This window comes from Helianthus annuus, chromosome 5 (genome assembly GCF_002127325.2).
Source record: "Helianthus annuus cultivar XRQ/B chromosome 5, HanXRQr2.0-SUNRISE, whole genome shotgun sequence".
NCBI lineage: Eukaryota > Viridiplantae > Streptophyta > Magnoliopsida > Asterales > Asteraceae > Helianthus > Helianthus annuus.
Window position 1 is genome coordinate 40148043 of NC_035437.2, and position 20965 is coordinate 40169007.

Sequence of the window (20965 nt, forward strand, 5' to 3'; positions counted from 1 at the left end):
CCCAAATGTAATCACTGTAACTTGCACCACAGTGGGCCATGTGGTAAAGGAAACTGTCATCGATGCAACAAGCCTGGTCACATGGCAAGGGACTGCAGGAGTCAGCATCCAGCGAATCAGAACCGGCAGCAACAGCAAGCCCCACCCAATCAACGCCAGCAGCGGCAGCAACAGGGTAACAACAAAGGATGCTTTCAATGTGGCGTTGAAGGCCACTTTAAGAGGAACTGCCCCCAGCTGAACCAAAACCAGAACAATAACCAAGAAACGGGAACCACAATGGAAACAACAACGGAGGCAACAATGAAGGTAACAATAATGGAAACGGCACCCAAGGTCGTGTGTTCGTGATTGGTCAGGGAGAAGCAAGGAACGATCCCAACGTCGTGATGGGTAAGTTTCTTCTGGACGACTTCTTTGTTACTGTTTTGTTCGATTCAGGTGCCGATACTAGTTATGTGTTCGTAAAAGTTAGCCAAATGCTTAAGCGCACTCCAACACTTCTGAACACCAAACACACGGTAGAACTAGCTAACGGTAAAAGTCTTGATGCCACACACGTAGTTAAAGGTTGTAGCCTCGTCTTAGCTGGTCAGACTTTCTCTATCGATCTTATTCCTATCACACTGGGTAGTTTCGACGTCGTTATTGGGATGGATTGGCTATCTCTTCATCAAGCGGAGATTGTTTGTAAGGAGAAAATCGTCCGCATTCCTCGTTCTGGTGAAGAACCTCTCATGATTCGTGGCGACAAGAGTGGTGCTGTCGAAGGCATCATCTCTTTCCTTAAGGCCCAGAAGTGTTTGCGAAAGGGCCACACTGTCATTTTAGCACTCGTTAGTAACACATCAACGGAAGAGAAGAGAATTGAAGACATCCCTATTGGGCACGATTTTCCCGAGGTATTTCCTGAGGAATTACCTGGTCTTCCGCCTCATCGCCAAGTTGAGTTTCAAATCGAGCTAGCTCCTGGAGCAGCGCCAGTAGCTCGAGCACCATATCGTCTAGCTCCACCAGAACTTGAAGAACTGTCCACACAACTACAAGAACTCTTGGAAAAGGGTTTTATACGTCCTAGCTCTTCGCCCTGGGGAGCTCCAGTCTTGTTCGTAAAGAAGAAAGATGGTACTTTCAGAATGTGTATTGACTATCGCGAGCTTAACAAGGTGACTGTGAAGAATCGTTATCCTCTTCCATGTATTGACGACTTGTTCGACCAGTTGCAAGGGTCGAGCTATTACTCCAAGATTGACTTGAGATCGGGATACCATCAGCTGAGGGTCCGAGATGAGGACGTCTCCAAAACAGCATTCAGAACTCGTTACGGCCATTACGAGTTTCTGGTTATGCCATTCGGGCTGACGAATGCACCAGCGGTCTTCATGGATCTCATGAACCGAGTGTGCAAGCCTTACCTGGATAAGTTCGTTATTGTGTTCATCGACGATATCCTGATCTATTCTAAGAGTCAGGAGGAACACGAGCAGCATCTACGACTTATACTGGAACTTCTTCGAAAAGAGCAGTTGTATGCCAAGTTTTCGAAATGTGAATTCTGGCTTCGCGAAGTCCACTTTCTAGGCTATGTGGTAAACAAGGATGGAATTCATGTGGATCCATCTAAGGTTGAATCGATCAAGAATTGGCCTGCACCCCGCACACCAACAGAGATCCGCCAATTCTTGGGTTTGGCAGGATATTACAGAAGGTTTATCAAAGATTTCTCCAAGATTGCGCAACCTCTCACTTCACTGACTCAAAAGGGTGTCACCTATCGTTGGGGTGATGCACAGGAGTCCGCATTTCAGCACTTGAAGGATAGACTTTGTAGCGCGCCTATCCTCTCATTTCCTGAAGGCACAGACGATTTGTGGTTTACTGCGATGCTTCCATCCAAGGACTTGGTTGCGTGTTGATGCAACGTGACAAGGTCATTGCCTACGCATCACGTCAACTTAAAGTTCCCGAAAGGAACTACACTACCCACGATCTGGAATTGGGAGCAGTTGTTTTCGCGCTTAAGATATGGAGACATTACCTGTACGGTACCAAGTGCACCATTTACACCGATCACAGGAGTCTCGAGCATATCTTCAAGCAAAAGGAATTGAATATGTGACAACGCTGATGGGTCAAGCTCTTGAACGATTATGAATGCGCAATAAAGTATCATCCGGGCAAAGCCAATGTTGTGGCCGACGCCCTCAGTCGAAAGGATACTATACCTAGGCGGGTACGCGCGTTACAACTTACCATCCAATCTAACCTTCCCGCTCAGATTCGCGATGCTCAGGTTGAAGCATTGAAGGCAGAGAACATCAGAGCTGAGTCCCTAAGAGGATCGAGGCAACGGCTAGAACAAAAAGAAAACGACGCCTACTATGTTAACGGACGCATCTGGGTTCCACTGTATGGAGACTTGCACGAGCTTGTGATGGATGAAGCGCATAAGTCTCGTTACTCAGTACATCCTGGTTCGGACAAGATGTACCATGATCTCAAGACTACATACTGGTGGCCTGGTATGAAAGCCAGCATAGCAACCTACGTCGGTAAATGCTTGACTTGTGCTAGGGTCAAGGTCGAATACAAGAAACCATCAGGCCCACTCCAACAACCAGAGATACCTAAATGGAAATGGGAGCAAATTTCCATGGATTTCGTTACTGGTCTGCCCAGATCTCAACGCGGAAACGATACCATTTGGGTGATCGTGGATCGACTGACCAAGTCTGCACATTTTCTGCCTATCAAAGAAACGGATAAGTTTTCTACTCTAGCAGACATCTACTTAAAAGAAGTGGTATAAAGGCACGGAGTGCCAACCTCCATCATTTCTGATCGTGATGCTCGTTTTACCTCGCATAAGTCTTTTGGCTCACGTTTAGATATGAGCACCGCTAATCATCCACAGACAGATGGGCAATCAGAACGCACCATCCAGACTCTTGAAGACATGCTTAGTGCATGTGTAATCGATTTTGGTAATGGCTGAGAAAAGCATCTCCCGTTAGTGGAGTTTTTATATAACAACAGCTACCACACCAGCATCCAGGCCGCTCCGTTCGAGGCATTATATGGACGCAGGTGCCGATCACCTCTCTGTTGGGCAGAAGTTGGTGACAGTCAAATCACTGGCCCAGAACTTGTAGTAGATACAACATAAAAGATTGCTCAGATACGACAGCGAATGGCGGCAGCTCGTGACCGTCAGAAAAGCTATGCCGATAAGCGAAGAAAACCACTCGAGTTCCAGGTTGGGGATCGAGTGCTACTCAAAGTCTCACCTTGGAAAGGCGTAGTTCGTTTTGGCAAACGAGGCAAACTCAATCCGCGTTACGTCGGGCCATTCGAGATCATTGAGAAAATTGGCAAAGTCGCTTACAGGCTGAACCTACCTGAAGAACTCAGTGGAGTTCACAACGTATTCCATGTGTCGAATCTGAAGAAGTGTCTGTCAGATGAGACCCTCATAGTTCCTCTCAAAGAGCTCACAATCCACGACAAGCTGCGATTCATTGAGGAACCAGTAGAGATTACGGATCAAGACGTTAAGATTCTCAAGCACACCAGAATACCTCTCGTCCGAGTTCGTTGGAATTCCCGTCGTGGCCCAGAGTATACCTGGGAACGAGAAGACCAAATGAAACTCAAGTATCCCCAGCTGTTTAAGAAAAATGCAACCACTACTGAGGCTGAAGCTACCGCAGAATTTCGGGACGAAATTCCAAATCAACGGGGGGGGGGGGGGGTGATGTGACACCCCAGGAAAATCAGGAAAACAACGCAACTTAACTAGCTTCCTCAGTAACCACGCGCTAAATTTCGGGATGAAATTCTCTTAACAGGGGGAGAATGTGACAACCCTCAAAATCCTATGTATTCCGTACAATTTATTATTGATAATTAAAGTGTTTGACGACTGTGTGGAATTACTTAACTGCTCTCTGATTACTGTGATATACTTACATGTGTTTGTTAACGTACTTGGCTTGTGCAGAAAACTTGACTAAATGGTCCTGAATATTTTCCTATGTGTTAGGAATTAATTGTGTTACAAAAATATATGTATAAGACGCCTTACGGAATAATTAAACACTTTAACGAAACAGTATCCGACCGAACAACCGGACATTACCCGGGACGCCAAATATTTGTCAAACACATTATTTAATTATTCTTGGCTAGTCATGGTCCCCGTATGCCATAACACCCACCACAAATAAACTGACTAACAAGTGTAAGTTTATTACTTGGAATTTAACTACCTTGTTACATTTTAGTCACAATTTTTACACTAGACCCCCCCCCCCCAAACCGTAAATCAGCCCCCATGGACCCCACCCAAGATCTTAACCATACTTCCAATCTCCTAACTAGATTATGATCTATTATTTTAATTGATTTAGCTTGTGAAAGTTGCCAAGATATATGAAACAATCTTTATAAGTATGGAACTCATGGATCCTCATCATCACAACAAATATCACACTCAACCTCACTACTCTCTCCTAACTAGATTATGATCTATTATTTTAATTGATTTAGCTTGTGAAAGTTGCCAAGATATATGAAACAATCTTTATAAGTATGGAACTCATGGATCCTCATCATCACAACAAATATCACACTCAACCTCACTACTCTCTCTCTCTCTCTCTCTATTCGGTTTCCCCAAATCGAACCCACCCCCCTCTCTCTTCACATCTTCATCTTCCATTTTTACAAGTCCCCTTTTAAGCTTAGAAGGATTCAAGAAGGTAGCTACTTGTGGAGCTTCAAGAAGGGCTTTGTCTTGCTTGTTCTTCATCTTTTCTCATCATCCTCCTCAATAGATTCTACCCTAGCTATAAGCTAGTAGACGTGATTGACCGACCTTGACTGTTAGCGATATTTGAGAATCTAACCGAGCAAACCGTGGTGAGTTCACACTTTTCTACAAAGCATGGTAATTTCCCGGTGGGAATGGGAATGGGTACAGGAATAGGGATTCCTCGTCCTTTGAGACGTGTTCAGGAATGTAAATTCCTCGTCCTGTTGGGACGTGTTAGACTTACTAGACTAGAACTCTATCAGCGAAGTCCCTCCCTTTTTGTATCGACTTAATCGCCGAGGCTATGGCGAGCGGGTCATTAGTTAATAGCGCTATTAGGTTTAACAAACCTCACACCGTGCCAGTCGGACGGGCGTGTACTAATGGACTATGGCACGTCGGTGGTGATAGAACACCGACGCTAGGGCACAATTGATTTTTGTTAGTAGTCGATATGATAAACGAGTCTGGTAGTTTAAAATGCTGGGGTACCTCCCCACGGCCAAAGTGCCGGGCTGGATAGCCAGGGAAGGTGGACATGGGATGGTTAACTAATAAACGTTTTCGAACTATGGGGTAACCCCCCACGGCTGGATAGCCGAATGAGATTAAACTATGTTTTTGGAAACAACTCTAAAAGGGACAACCAACCGTGAACTCACTCAACTTTGTTGTTGACTCGTTATTACATGCTTTGCAGGTCATTAGATGCTATGGAGCTTGCATATATAGGTGGTCGTTGTGAGATGCGAACTGATATGTCCCATATTTAATAAATAAACTTTATGAACTTATTAAACCTACGTTTTGGACTTTAAACTTATGAACTATGGACTTATGTTTTGAACTTATGTTTTATCTTCCGCTGTTAACCTACAATTGGTTTACTTCCTTTTGGTTACCAATCGTATTGTGTTTGGTTTTATTTACTTAATTATGTTGTTCAATATGATTGGTGGCTCGATCCTGGTCACGTCACGCCTCCAAGCGGTGATACTCAGCAGGGTGGATTTTGGGGGTGTGACAGTATACACCATGTGTAAATAAGTTTTTGCCATGTATTAATATTAGGACCTTTTTTCTAAAGCAAGTAACAAGTTGACACGTGCACATACTCTGACTTTCAAATTTTGTATGACCCTTATATTTTTACTTTTCTATATTCATTTTTATTACACTTACATTTTACCTTTGTATATTCGTTTTTAATTAGAGTTAAATGCTTGGTTGGTCCCTGTGGTTTTCAAAAATTGCAGACTTGGTCCCAGTGGTTTACTAATTACACACGTGGTCCCAAAACTTGTCAAAAATGCACTCGGTTTGTCCCTAGCCCTAACATTAGTTAAATTTCTCAGTTAAGTCCATGTTAAATGACCAAAATACCCTTGCTTATTAACTCTCTTTATAAGTTTTGTTTAGTTTTACTTTTGACCCATCTTCATCTTCATTACCTGATGGAGACGATGAAGATGTTGAAAATTAGGCTTCGAGATTGGGGGAATTTGGAGTCGGCAAGAAACCACCGGCGACTGCCGACATCCCCACACCCTCACTTCTCCTTCTCCTCCCCCTCTAACCTCTGCACACCTCTGCCCTCTCTTCTTCTTCGGCGACTGCCGACATCCTCACAACCATAACCACTCTCCGACACCCCCCTGACCCCTGCTCCGATGAAGATGATGCGAGATGATGCTGATGCTGATGATGACCGGTGACGGCAGTGGAAGGCAGTGGCAGTGGATTCCGGCGGCAGCAACTACTCCAGCATCAGAGGTGGTACCGGAGGCTGGAATGACGATGGTGAAATGCCGGCAGCGGCAGTGGATTCCGGCTGCTGGGCACCCCCTTGTCTCGAAGTCCCTTGATCAGTGTATGTTTATTTAAGACCTTTGTTTGGTGTAACTCTTTTTGTTTATTAGTTAAACTTTTATTTATGTATCTGATGGTTTGATTTTTTTGAGTGTGACAATGGTTAACAATAACATGAAATAAAGTAGGTTTATCATTGATTTTGATTAGCGATTTATTATCTATAAGAGACAGAGATGGGGTGTGGATTTGTGATGATGATGATGATGATGATGAAGATGATGGTGATGAAGATGACTTGGTCCTACTGATGAAGATGATGATGGGTTTAACCAAGTCAAAAGTAAAACTAAACAAAAATTATAAAGAGAGTTAATAAGCAAGGGTATTTTGGTCATTTAACATGGACTTAACTGAGAAATTTAACTGATGTTAGGGCTAGGGACCAACCGAGTGCATTTTTGACAAGTTTTGGGACCACACGTGTAATTAGTAAACCACTGAGACCAAGTCTGCAATTTTTGAAAACCACAAAAACCAACCAAGCATTTAACTCTTTTAATTAATAACAAGCTTGTGACACTGAAATATATTTATTCATGGGAAAATCGCCAAAATGTCCAAGTTTTGGTCAAACCTTCCAAAATAGCCTGGTCAACCGTCTCGTGGAGACGTCTGAACCTAGGTTAGACGTCTTGACGGCTATCCAACCACGTCGTGCCACGTGTCCGACAAACATGTCATGTTACCTGGACGGCTGAGACGTCTTGGCTAAGACGTTTGAGACGGCTTGAGACGTTTCATAGTGGCTAGCCGTTAAATCAATACGGCTTGAGACGTCTGGTCGGCTTGAGCCATTTTTGTCTGTTTAGCCGGCTTGAGCCATTTTTTGTCCATTTTTTTTGTCCATTTTTTTTTCATTTATTTCTTTGAGACGTTTCAAGACGTTTAATTATAATTGAAGACGTTTTAGATGAATTTCAAGACGTTTAATAATAATTGAAGACGTTTTAGATGAATTTCAAGACGTTTGATTTTGAATTTATATAGATCAGTTAATTTTAAACATGAACTTTAAGAGAAAAATTGTTTTTTGGTGATTATCTCACAACATGAGGGTCAGGTTTGTTGTTTATACTGGGGGGAAGTGGGATTTGATTAACGGAAACATTGAGTATGTTACTGGTGTCGATTCAAGGAGACGTGGTTTAGAAATTGAAACAGATCATTCATATAATAGTTTTTTAAACTATGTTTCTAAGATGTGTGATACTCCAAACATTACACGGTTGTCATACCGGATGTCTACGTTTACTGATCTGATCGATATTATTAACGATCGATATGTTAGATTTTTTTTTGATCTGGCGATGCAGAATCCTTTTGAATTATATAAATTATATGTTATTCAAGAGTCTGATGTTGGTTCATCTGGTTTGTCTTGTTTAAACAATTTAAACGCTCCAGATCTAAATATTCCAGTAAAAGAAAGTTTTGATGTTTTAAACGATGAGTGTCCAAATTTAGAAAAATATTCTGAAAAATCTTTAACGTCTCACAACCAATCAGGTTCTTCATCTATAGTGTTCGAGGCCGGTCATATATTCAATAACAAAGAAGAGATGAAGCTCGAGTTGGGAAAGAAATGTTTGTTAGAGCATTTCGAGTTTAAAGTTGATAGATCATCTAAGACGCGGTATGAAGTTTCATGCAGGGGTGATGGTTGTGAATGGCGATTTAAGGCTCATGCTATTCCTTGTGGCAATTTATGGTTTGTTAAACATATGAACGATAGTCACACCTGTTCGAAGACGCAAACACACCCACATTTTCGTCAGGCTAACCCAAAGGTTTTGGGTCACTTTTTGAAGGAACAACTAAAAGACAGTGGTAGGATATATCGAGCGAAAGAGATTGTCAAAGATTTTAGACAAAGGTTCGAGGTTGAGATAACAAACCTTCAAGCTTGGCGTGGTAAAAGCTATGCACTTGAACTACTACAAGGAACTACACGAGACTCTTTTGCGGAACTACCAATATATTGTTACAATTTGAAACTTGCAAATCCTGGAAGCGTTACCCACATCTTGGTTGATGAGCAGAGTCGTTTTGAAATGGTTTTTGTTGCTTTAGGGGCGGCGGTAAATTATACATTATATTTTCTACTTTCTCTTATTATTTTTAAAGTAACATGGGTTTTTGTCTTATTTCATTTTCATTAATTTTCAGATTCGTAGCTTTATGTTTAATCTGAGACCTGTTGTTATCATTGACGCGGCACACCTAAAGGGTGAATTTAAAGGGACGTTGTTTTTAGCAGTGGGCATGGATGGAAATAATCAGATTTTACCCCTTGCTTATGGCATTGGAAAATCAGAGGATGGTGAATCTTGGACATGGTTTCTCTCAAAGCTTAGAGATTGTGTTGGTGAAATAGCAGATATGGCGATCATTTCGGATAGGGCGAATTCGATACATGTGGGTGTTAGGAATGTGTTTCCACGTGTGTACCACGGCCTGTGTTGTCGTCATTTAATGATGAATTTACGTTTGCCTTCGTCTAAAAAAAAGAGTACGAGGCACTATGGTGGAAGACGTGTAAATCTTATCGGATGTCTGACTTTAACGAGTCATTTAATGCTTTGTGTCTTGCTGTTCCTCGAATACGCCAGGTTTTAACAAATATTGGGTTTGGTAGATGGGCAAGAGCTCATTGTCCCGGCAATCGATACCACTATATGACATCTAATAGTGCGGAGTCTATTAACTCTTTGTCTAGATTCCCGCGTAAGATGCCGATAACGCAACTTATCGAATTTTTCCGCGAGTCTGTACAAAAATGGTTTTACGACCGTCGATTGCAGGGCATGCAGGAGAGCCATTCACTTACTCAGTGGGCACAGAAGAAAATTTTAAAGAAAATTGAAGGCTCTAGAACCTGGACTGTTGCAGGCATCCGGGTAAACAGCTTTGTTGTTGATGATGGTGGGAAAAGGGGTGTAGTTGATCTTTCGAATCGTTCGTGCAGCTGTCGTATCTGGCAAGTTTCGGGTTTACCTTGTGGGCATGTGATTGCTGTTTCAAGATTTTTGGGTGAACCTGACTGTAGTCATTATGCTTTCTCGTGTTACTCAAACGAAGTATACAAAAAAACGTATGAAGAATCGATTAATCCTCTGCCTCATAGGTCTGAATGGGTAATACCAGAAGGCCTTGGCAGAGTGTATTACCGCCGAATATTACAAAACGTCAATCAGGTCGTCCAAAAGAAAACAGGCGAATCTTGTCTCGTGGGGAAGAACCTGTTCCGGTATATTGTTCGCGTTGCCGAACATACGGACATGTTCGTGACGTTTGTTTAGATCCAATGAAATCACAGATTCGTTCACAAAAATCATCAGGCAAAGGAAAAGAGAAAGAGACAGAAACGCAGAGTTCAACGGATGACATTTTTCCATCTTATAATTTAGCAGAATTTTAATAATATATATATATATATTTTTTTTTATGTTATATTTTATGAAAATCTTGTAACAAATTCTACTTTTAATTAATATAAGAATTAAATTTTACAATCCGTACGTCAAGCCATCAAAAATTACTTGGTTTGTAGCGCCCGGCGTATAGTTCATCAGCCATGTAGCGTCTATATCTGACACAAGCATCCTGCATGTTTACTTCGTTCCATGTTAATGAACGGTTGTTAACTAGATTTTCCAATAGCATACATATGATAACCCCGGAGTTTCGACCAATATGAGCTTCGTGGTCAGGCCACACAACATCCCCCAAATACTCTAAGGCTTGTACACTATCTTTCCTTGATTGTTGCCAGTATGATATACGTCCCAGAAACCATACAAATGGAGATTCAAATTCTAAAAGAATTTGATGTATTTTCCTGTGTATGCAAAATCCTTCTCCGCAGTTACTTACGTTACAGTTAACGGGAAAATAAGCATATATTTTAAACGAACGCATATTTATTTTTAGAAGTAACCAGTGGTTTTCGTTGTGCGCTACGGGCATGTAAATCTGGAAAAAATTTAAAACGAAAATAAGTATTGGAAAAGGTATTATTTTAATGGAAATTTTTTTTTTAAAAAGTGTACATTCCGAATAATCATATTTGACAATGTACCGTATCAACCTCCCAAATGGGAGGAAAAAATTCTTTTGTGCCGTCTCCATATCCGTAGGCCTCTCTATTTTTTCTACTATCATGTTAAAAAAAGTAGGCGGGAGAACTGTCCACCGAACATCATTTGACGACATCGCCCGTTGATACATAAGCTTGTTGCACCAGGCATTGATATGCTAAGAAAAATATGGTAAATGTTTGACAAAAAAAAAGATTAATAAACGTATCATTAACATAATAGGTATTTCGAAGTTACCGTTTCCTGAATAAATCCGTTTCCACAAAATCCAAGTAATCCGCCCCACCATTCTTTTCCCAGAGGTGTTTTACCCATGTAGGTTGAGTAGCAAGTTGGATTATCGCCGTCATAATAAAACTCTAGAATATTTGGCGACCAATGTTCAAACCCATCGTTTTGGTTTATCCAAATGGTGCGTTGCACAGAATGTGGAATGTTTGAGTAAGACATTCGGTGTGGCATTATTGAGATAGTGAGGGCACACATATAAATACACACATTTTCACAGTAAAAAAAAAAAAACTAAATAATATAAAATAAGTTTAATACAAATAGTTATGTTTATAATTTAAATTAATATAAATCATTGAATAAATTCGAGGTCGTCCTCTTCTAGCTCGTTGACTAATTCTTTAGGAATAAGCGAGTTGTAGAAAAGTGTCAACATATGGCGCCTCATCCTTGTAGCCGTTATGCTTGTTTTTTCACCATCATTTAGCGGTTTTTTGTTAATCAACCGGTCTAGAAATATACAAACCCAAACCCCACAGTCCCCTAATGGTCCTGACTGTTGTGGCACATCATTTGTATATTCTGTTTGAAACGGAAATTTGAACGGTAAAGGTTTGTTGTCATAGTAACCATGCAAACGAAGCCAATGGTCAAAAATAAAATTGATGTGGCAAACCACTTCCGTTCTTCCTTTATCCAAATCTCGCATACCCATCAAGCTAAAAAAAAAAAACAAACATTAATTTTAAAAGTCATAACTTTCGAAATTAAAAGTATAAAATAAACACTGTTTAAAATTAAATTTTTACCTGTCATAAATAGTGAGGGTCCCGTTAACGAGGTTGAAAACTCCTAAAAACCAGTGAATTGATGGTATAAATAACGGTACATACACCTCGTCAACGCTAGATATCCGAGGAAAAGGCTCTACTTTCCCGTTGAAATAACAAGCGAATTTCTGATCTAGAGTTTGCAAATGCATCTGAAAATATGGGGGTAAAATGGACCAACGAGCGGATGGATCTCTTGAATTATACATGTGTAGCATCCATGCAAAAATATGCTGTTACAAGTTTGGACAATTTTAGCGAAAGTTTATACCAAACTATAGTATATTTAGTATTAACAAGTGTACCTCATCGCTTAACCAGCCATTCCCCTCAGTGCCTAGCAAAGACCCCCAGAAATCAGGACCAACATAGCCGCCTGCTGTGAGTGTTAGTTGTCTAACTCCACTACTTGGTGCCCAATTTTTTATCTTTTCAATTAATTGATCTTCATTATCTGAAATATTTTTTTGCTTCCGCCGGAGATTTTTGTAAACTACAAATGGTGCAAGCGTAGCCTTGGTGGGCTTCACAAGCCTTTCGGACCGCCTCAGTTTAATCATCTCCACATCGTCATCCTACAATTACATTATTTAAGAAGTAAATTAACAAAACATACATGGATTATAAAAATTATATACGCTTGCCAAACTTACGGCTTCTTCGGGAACATTTTCTGGAATTGGCGACACATGATACACTTCATTATTGAAATTCAAAAAGGAATCAGCTGCCGCCTAAAAATTATTAAAAAAAGTTAGAAAAAATTTTAAACTAAATTTATTTTTTTAGACTTTTTTAAGCAAATAAAATAAAAAAATAAATGGGTTACATTATCATATACTTTTGGCGATTGGTCCATCGGTGTTCGTATTTGGCTTGGAGTTGATACCGGAGCCATACGAAACCTTTGCAACAACTCCGACTTCAACATGTCAGTTAAGGCGCGGTTGTTTGAGTACATCTTCTGCGACCACTCCGAGTTGATCATGTCAGTCAATGCCCGGTTGTTTGATAACATCATTGACTGAAATTTAGAGACAAGCTGCTCTTCAGAATAAAATCCCGATGAAAACTGACCGGGACCAGCATCACGTTCAAACTCAGCCGTCTTTAACGGAACATGGTTTGTATGAACCGGGATTTCCGGTGAAAATCCGTGCGTTAGAGGCACCTGAACTTCATCATCGCCGAACAAGCTGGCAATGAAGTCCTTATGTGGTTGGCCGTAGTTTTGACTCAGGCCGATTGGATTATGAATCTGAGGGGGTATTTCAGTCGCCATAGCAGGATTAAAAACTTGACGTTCAAGGTCCAAATAATCCGAGCTTGAACTATACCACTCAGTCTCGGCCTCGAACATAGTTGGTAGTATAGCCATTAGGGGATTATATTCAGATATCTAACATGTTGAAAACGAAAAAATGTTATAATTTAATTTAAACAGTTTCTAATTTATTTTATAAGTTGATTTTTTTAGTTTTTAAATATATAATTTAAACAGTTTTTTTAAAAATTAATTCCGTTTGTAACTGTTAACATTTTTACCTTTTTATTTTATAATTTAATACGGTTAACGGAATGAAAACAGTTTCAAAATTTTATAATTTATCGTTTTTCAAAAATTTTTATAATAGGTTAAATGTTCGAAATTAAATTTTGTAATTTTTTAAATTTATAATTTAAACAGTTTTTCAAAATTTTATGTAATTATATTTTTGATAAATTAATTCCTTTTGTAACTGTTAACGGAATGAAAATATAGTTAGTTTAAACTAACTATATTTTGATAAATAAAGTATAAAAACCTCACCTTTACCGCATTGGCTAAGATGCCATCAACATTCACCTTCAATAGCCTATGTCCTTCTTTCCATCCTAAAAATCTCGGGATGGTCGGACCTTCAAAATACCCCCTCTTTTGTTTAAATTCCGGAAATAGCTCCAGAATCCACATTTGTAAATGCATTATTTATCAACTATTAGTATACAAATTAATTTAAGACAAACATTACACTTAAAATATAAAATATAATATACGCTTTTTCAGGTACCTTAAACGGCCAAACAAATCCATCTAACGAAAAACCCCTCGTGTCTTCCTTTTGACGAACGTGCATATCATACACGTTCGTATACGTGCTCTCCCAAAAATAATTACCCCATGGATATTGGTTAAACACATTCAGATTATCCACCAGGTGTAACAATTTAATATCGACTGCATTTGTATCCTGCAACCCTAAAAACCCTTGACCCAAGAGCATCAGTAAACATATTCTTGCGCAATCTTCATCGCTATATTGCATGGGACCTTCAAACATATCTCTAATTCGTTTGAAATTAATACGTTCTCGGCCCGAGAAATGACGGTTTTTAAATGACTCAGGGTGGTCAATAGGCGTCCAATTATTGGACCCAAACCTTAATCCCGTTATTAGACAAAATTGTTTGGGGCTAAACATTAGCGTTTGTTGGCCTAGGCGATATGTAATCCCCAATCTGGGTGTAGGTGTATGCACTTGTAGTTGTGCAACACCTAATAAGAGTAGACTGTCACACATGACACACCTAATATCCAAAAACGGACCAAAACATGTCTGCCTAATCATTGATATAATAGAATCCGTCATTCTATTGTTTATATACTTCACTATATTCCATGATTGACGAACTTTGACTTTTTGGACCTTGTAAAGTAAGAAAAAAAAACAGAAAAAAAAAGGAATAGTAAGTATAGTAAAATACTAAAACACTAAGAATAATGAAAGAAAAGACATAAGATATCACCGCTACAGATGGGATAACGTTTTGTCCAACGTCTTGCATGTCATGTTCAGGTGGTTGCATGTGCTCTTGACGTGGGAAACCGTAGTAATTTGGATCCATTTTGAGTCAACGAGAAACGTGATGCTTTGGAACGTGAATGTCGTGTGGTTCCAACGCAGCTTTCAACGCGGGTCGGGTGTTTGCTCGTCGGGTTTTTCTTCGGATCTTCAACAGTCTTCGGATCCTTGTTCAAGATGGCCCCAAAGGAAAGAAAGAACGTGGTCCCAATGCCGTTTGCCCGTGTGAAATGAAACACATGAACCCACACTGTCCTACTCAAAACGTGTTCCCGGACACGTGTCAAGCGATGGGTAACGGGGACACACGTGTCGTTCATCTAAGGGCATATCGAAATGAAACTCCTGACGTGTTCACGCGAAACGTCTCAGGACCTCCTGAAACGTCTTAAACGTCTAAAAAATAACACGTGTTCAAAGCTGATACGTCAAAGGATCTCGTGAAACGTCCCAGACGTCTGAAAAATGGAAGTCAAACGTCTCAAGTTACAGTCAAACGTCTTCAACGTCTTCAAAATTTTGAAACGTCATAAATGCAACGTGGCAAACGCTTACCCGTCTTGAATAGCGTGAGACGTCTGAAACGTCTTGAAAATTGCTGAAACGTCTTGCAACATGCTGAGACGTCTTGAAAACGTCTGAGACGTCTTGAAAACTGCTGAAACGTCTTGCATACCTCGGGACGTGCAAAAATGATTTTTTATTAAATATTTTTTAATTTTTTTTAATAAATAGGAACGTGATCTCAATAACAATTCTTCCCTATCTCAGTATATTTCTGTAGCACGCGAAAAATGTCTGAAAACAATAAAAACGATGTATACTGCTCTCAACCAGCAAACAAAACATCATCTTGGATTCTCAAAAGATAGAGAACTAACAAGGGTGAAAGTTCTTCTGAAGATCCACAACGAAATGATTCAAACCAAATGCACCTTGTACACAATAGAGAAAGTTTTCACCTCCACAGGGCTGGTACATGGGCAATTCCTGACGACGAAAGTCAGAACTGGTCAAAAGATGTGGAAACATTCTACAGAACTGGGGATGCGCCGTTCTGTTATTCAGCAGTTTTCACAAGATCAATAGAGTTGGACAAAAATTTTTGGGGGACTCTATTAGGTTTTCGCTGTGGCGGCTACCTAACCTCAACAGTTAATTATTCTTCCTAACTTTTTTTATTAATTTTACTAATTTTTTTCGCGTTTTTAATTAATTTTAAATTAAAACTTATACAGCATATTGAAGGATGGGTGGGAAGGCTAATGGCTTGGAGAAATAGAATGATTCTACTCCAAAAACCGTTGTTAAACTTTCGGTGGACAATTCTTCCACCACAATTTTATGAAATGTTGTTACATTCTACTCCAAAAACCGTTGTCAAGTATGCCAATGGCAAATTACACCCATTTCCATCTTTCTTTGAGGTGGATTACGTCTTATTTCCGTTACCGTTAGAAAATAACGAATGGCTCCTAGCTAGACTAGAGTTATCATCACAGGAGTTGGTGTACTACCCGTGCGAAAATGTTTGTGTGGGCAATAAATACAGAAACGTTATTCTACCCCGTTTGACGAAGGTTAAAGTTTACTTAGGAGCATTACTAGTGCATCTGCAATATTGGAAAAAAACGGGAAAACCAGAAAAATGTATATGTGCCGAACTCAATGACAACTACGTGTTATCTAACCCAACAATCGCAGGGAATGAAGCAGTCTACCTGTGTATGCTTATGGAGCATCTGGTTACGGATAAACCAATAAATATAACTGGAGACATTTGTAAAAGTTTTTTGTCGTACAGACAATTTATTGCAGAAAAACTGTATTTTTGGCGGTGTTTACCCCGTCCAAATGTTGGCTAGTTTATGCAATAAAACACTTGTTTTCAATTTATTTTGCCTTTAATTTATTCATTTGATATTAAATATAAAGACTTTAACATTAAATGTTAACAGTAATCAATGAACCCACTATAAAATGCCATAGACATTCTTGCCATTTAACCACATCATGGATTCTTCATGGACTGACGAAGAAGACATTGCTATTGCCGTCTCGTACGCTGCCGCTCATGATGAAGGCACTCACGCATAGGGCTGTTCACGAGCCGAGCCGAACCGAGCGGACCTTTGCTCGTGCTTGGCTCGTTTACAAACCGAACCGAGCGGAGCGGCTCATTTAAAACCGAGCATCAAATCAAGCGAGCATTTTTCGAGCAGTAAAAAATCCGAGCGAGCGTCGAGCGAAGTTCGAGCGATTTGGACAATCGTGTCACCCAATTTAAATTTGCTGGGAGAGATAGTGACAATGTTGGGTCTCAAGTTTTTATGTCTTTAAAAACATGCACATTTCATGGCATAATATTTTTCTTATGAATAACAATGTTGTGGCTGATGAGGCGATGATCATATTGCACGAACAATTACGTTAAGAACATGAGACGATCGACTTAGGGTAACGACATGAAACATTGAGGCAATGAACAGACTGTCGTTTATTGGTTTAGGGTTTAACTTTTAGTTTTGATTTTAATTTTTCATTAGCGTGGTTAGGCTAGTACGTATAGATATAGTTGTAAATTTGTATATAGTTACCAAAATCTAATAGATTGGTACATATAAAACTATAAATTTAATTTATATTTAAGTATATATGTATGTATAAGTGTGTGTATATACATGTTTATAGATGCATGTGTATATGTATATGTATATGTATATGTATATGTATATGTATATGTATATGTATATGTATATGTATTTGTATATGTATATGTATATGTATATGTATATGTATATGTATATGAATATGTATATGTATATGTATATGTATATTTATATATATATATATATATATATATATATATATATATATATATATATATATATATATATATATATATATATATTAATTAAAATAATAATTCGAGCCGAACCGAGCCGAGCGAACCTTTGCTCATGCTTGGCTCATTTACAAACCGAACCGAGCAGAGCGGCTCGTTTACAACCGAGCGTCAAATCGAACGAGCATTTTCCGAGCAATTTCCGAACGAGCGTCGAGCGAGCGACGAGCGGCGAGCGATTTGAACGGCCCTACTCACGCAGTCTCCGATCCGGCGTTCTGGGGTCAAGTTATGAACTTATTCTGCATTCACGTGCAACAAACGACCCGTAGCCCGAATGACCTCGACATTCGGTGTGCTTTACTACGCTTCAAATGTAGCCGTTTCTTAGGAAGGTACAAGAACGTTAAAAAAAAGGATCGGAACAACAACATGGCCGAAAAGGAGGTGATTGAAGAAGCCCTGTTAGACTACGCAATAATTTATGACGAGGATTTTGAACACATTTCAGTGTTTGAAATCTTGAAAAATTATATTTAGTAGCGTTTTAGGATTTTTTTTTTATCTTGTATCGTTTTTTATGTTTTATTAAAAACATGTTTTATCGTTTTATCTAATTGCAAATCCGTTCAAAACATTTGCCTACAAATTCCACAAATACAACAATATTGCAAATTCAATTACATACTAATTCCACAAATACAACAATATTGCACTTGCAATTAAAAAGCTTAGCACATATAGTTTCTTCGACTTCATCTTTGGGTCACATCTCATTGCTTTCAAGTTATTGTTCTCCTCTATTAATAACTGGTTTTGTAATTCTAGGTTCTTTATCTTCATATCTTTAAACGTCACTATAGTTGAGGTGCCGTATGAACGTTCAAGGAACATATTATCAACATCTTGTTTCCACAAGAAGAATTTGCAATCACCTCTCTACAAAAACACAGAAACTATAAAGTAATTGCAATTGAGTATCTAAAAAAAACAAATCCAACTTACAGGCCAGTGAGAACACCCGTAAAATTCTTCACCATGTCTTTGACTTTTAAGTCCAGCAACCCGAACAACAGCAAGAATGTCGTGATGACAGTACACATTTCCATCCAAATCGACCTTGAAAAGTCGTGGTCTTCGAATTAGACCAGAGGTAGAAGACGAGGACATGTTGAATCAAATGTTCCAAGTTGATATTTCTTTTCTTTTATAAGAGTTATATTCATGTTTTCATCCCTGAAGTTTGTCAAACATAACGTTTTCAGCCCGTTAGCGTCAGTTTTTCAAACACAGGGACTTAAGTGTAACTCAAAAACATTAAAACAAAAAAATACCTAAAAACCGGTCACATAGGGGATTCGAACTCGGGACGTGTAGTTAAACAAACGACGTGGTGACCGGGCGGGCTAAGCCCTCATCCGTTAATATTCAGCAAATATATTATACATATACAAACTTTAATATTAAATAGTAATAACTCAAAGACATTAAAACCAAAAAATACTGTAAAACCGGTCACTAGGGGGATTCGAACTCGGGACGTGCAGTTCAACAAACGACGTGGTGATCGGTCGGGCTAAGCCCTCATCCGTTAATATTCAGGAAATATATTATACATATACAAACTTTAATATTAAATAGTAATAACTCAAAGACATTAAAACCAAAAAATACTTTAAAACCGGTCACTAGGGGGATTTGAACTCGGGACGTGCAGTTCAACAAACGACGTGGTGACCAGTCGGGCTAAGCCCTCATCCATTAATATTCAGGAAATATATTATACATATACAAACTTTAATATTAAATAGTAATAACTCAAAGGCATTAAAACCAAAAAATACTGTAAAACCGGTCACTAGGGGGATTCGAACTCGGGACGTGGAGTTCAACAAACGACGTGGTGACCGGTCGGGCTAAGCCCTCATCCGTTAATATTCAGGAAATATATTATACATATACAAACTTTAATATTAAATAGTAATAACTCAAAGACATTAAAACCAAAAAATACTGTAAAACCGGTCACTAGGGGGATTTGAACTCGGGACGTGCAGTTCAACAAACGACGTGGTGACCGGTCGGGCTAAGCCCTCATCCGTTAACATTCAGCAAATATATTATATATATACACAAGTTGTATTATGTTAAGCTTTAACTTTTAAAACATACTAAACGTTAAATTTAAAAGACAAATTTTTACAAAAGAAAAAAAACATTACATTCCTTAAAAAAAAAAAAAAACATTACATTACTAAAAAAGATAAAAAAAAAAACAAACAAACATCTAAATCCAAACCCTAATCGTTTCCCACTGCGAGACATGTTCGAAATCATGTCCTTCATCGTGGCGAAAGTTGATAAGGGCAACCGCCTTGATGTCGTCCTCGCTAAGGCCCTCGGATGAGTTTTCCACAGACTTGTAATAATTCTCGAACTTCTTACATTCCAACCGTATAACCCGAAACCGTGAAGATAATGCATCAACGGTACGTCCGTGTTCGGACCACGAAGTTGTGCAAAATATTGTTGCACCCGGACCCATAGACCCCCCTGCCCTCGACGAGGAGGATTGACATACACCTCTTCCCAAGCCTCCACCAAAGCTATGTCCTCAACTTCCGTCCACCCGTGAGCAGCCATGTCTGGTTGTGTGTAGAAAGATGAACAAATATGTGGAAGAACAACGGCGTGTGAATGTTTAGATTTAGGGGTATATATAGGTGGTGAAGTGGCTGTTGAAAGGTTGAAACGTCTTGAATTTTTAACATGTTGAAACGTCTTAAACGCCTTGAATTTATAACATAGATAATACTGATTGACTAAGAATTAAAACGTAACATACTAAAATTTTTAACTTTATTATTATTTAATACAAAGTACATAATCAGAATAACATAACACTGATACAAATATAATCTCTTTGAACTATAATACACTAAACCGATACTTCATATGAACTTGAATACACTAACCGCAACTTCCATAAATTTAAAATGGGGTTTCCCATCCGGAAGTTGATTCCGGAAATTCGCATCAAAACACCTAGGAAAAAATAGTATCGGTTGTGAAATGGTAAGTTCCATCAACCCATATTTTTTTTGGCCTAGGTGATATGTAACGGGTTGTTCCAAATTTGGTTCAGCGGTTCCCCCGCTGGGTGATGTTATAAGACCTGGCGAACACATTGGTTCAGCCCATTGTGTTAGCCAAAGTCTTATTAACCATCCAAAACGGGTAGAATCGTCATTACCTGAACAACCCGTTTAACCCTTCACGTGTCCGTTGTAGATGAGTTCTTGAACCCGATCAACCCCGCAGAGCACGTAGAAGGGGATATTAGACCTGATCCCACAAAAACTGGGAAGATCTATGTCCGTTGTAGATGAATTCTTAGAACTAGTTGTAGATAACTTCATAGAACCATTTGTTGA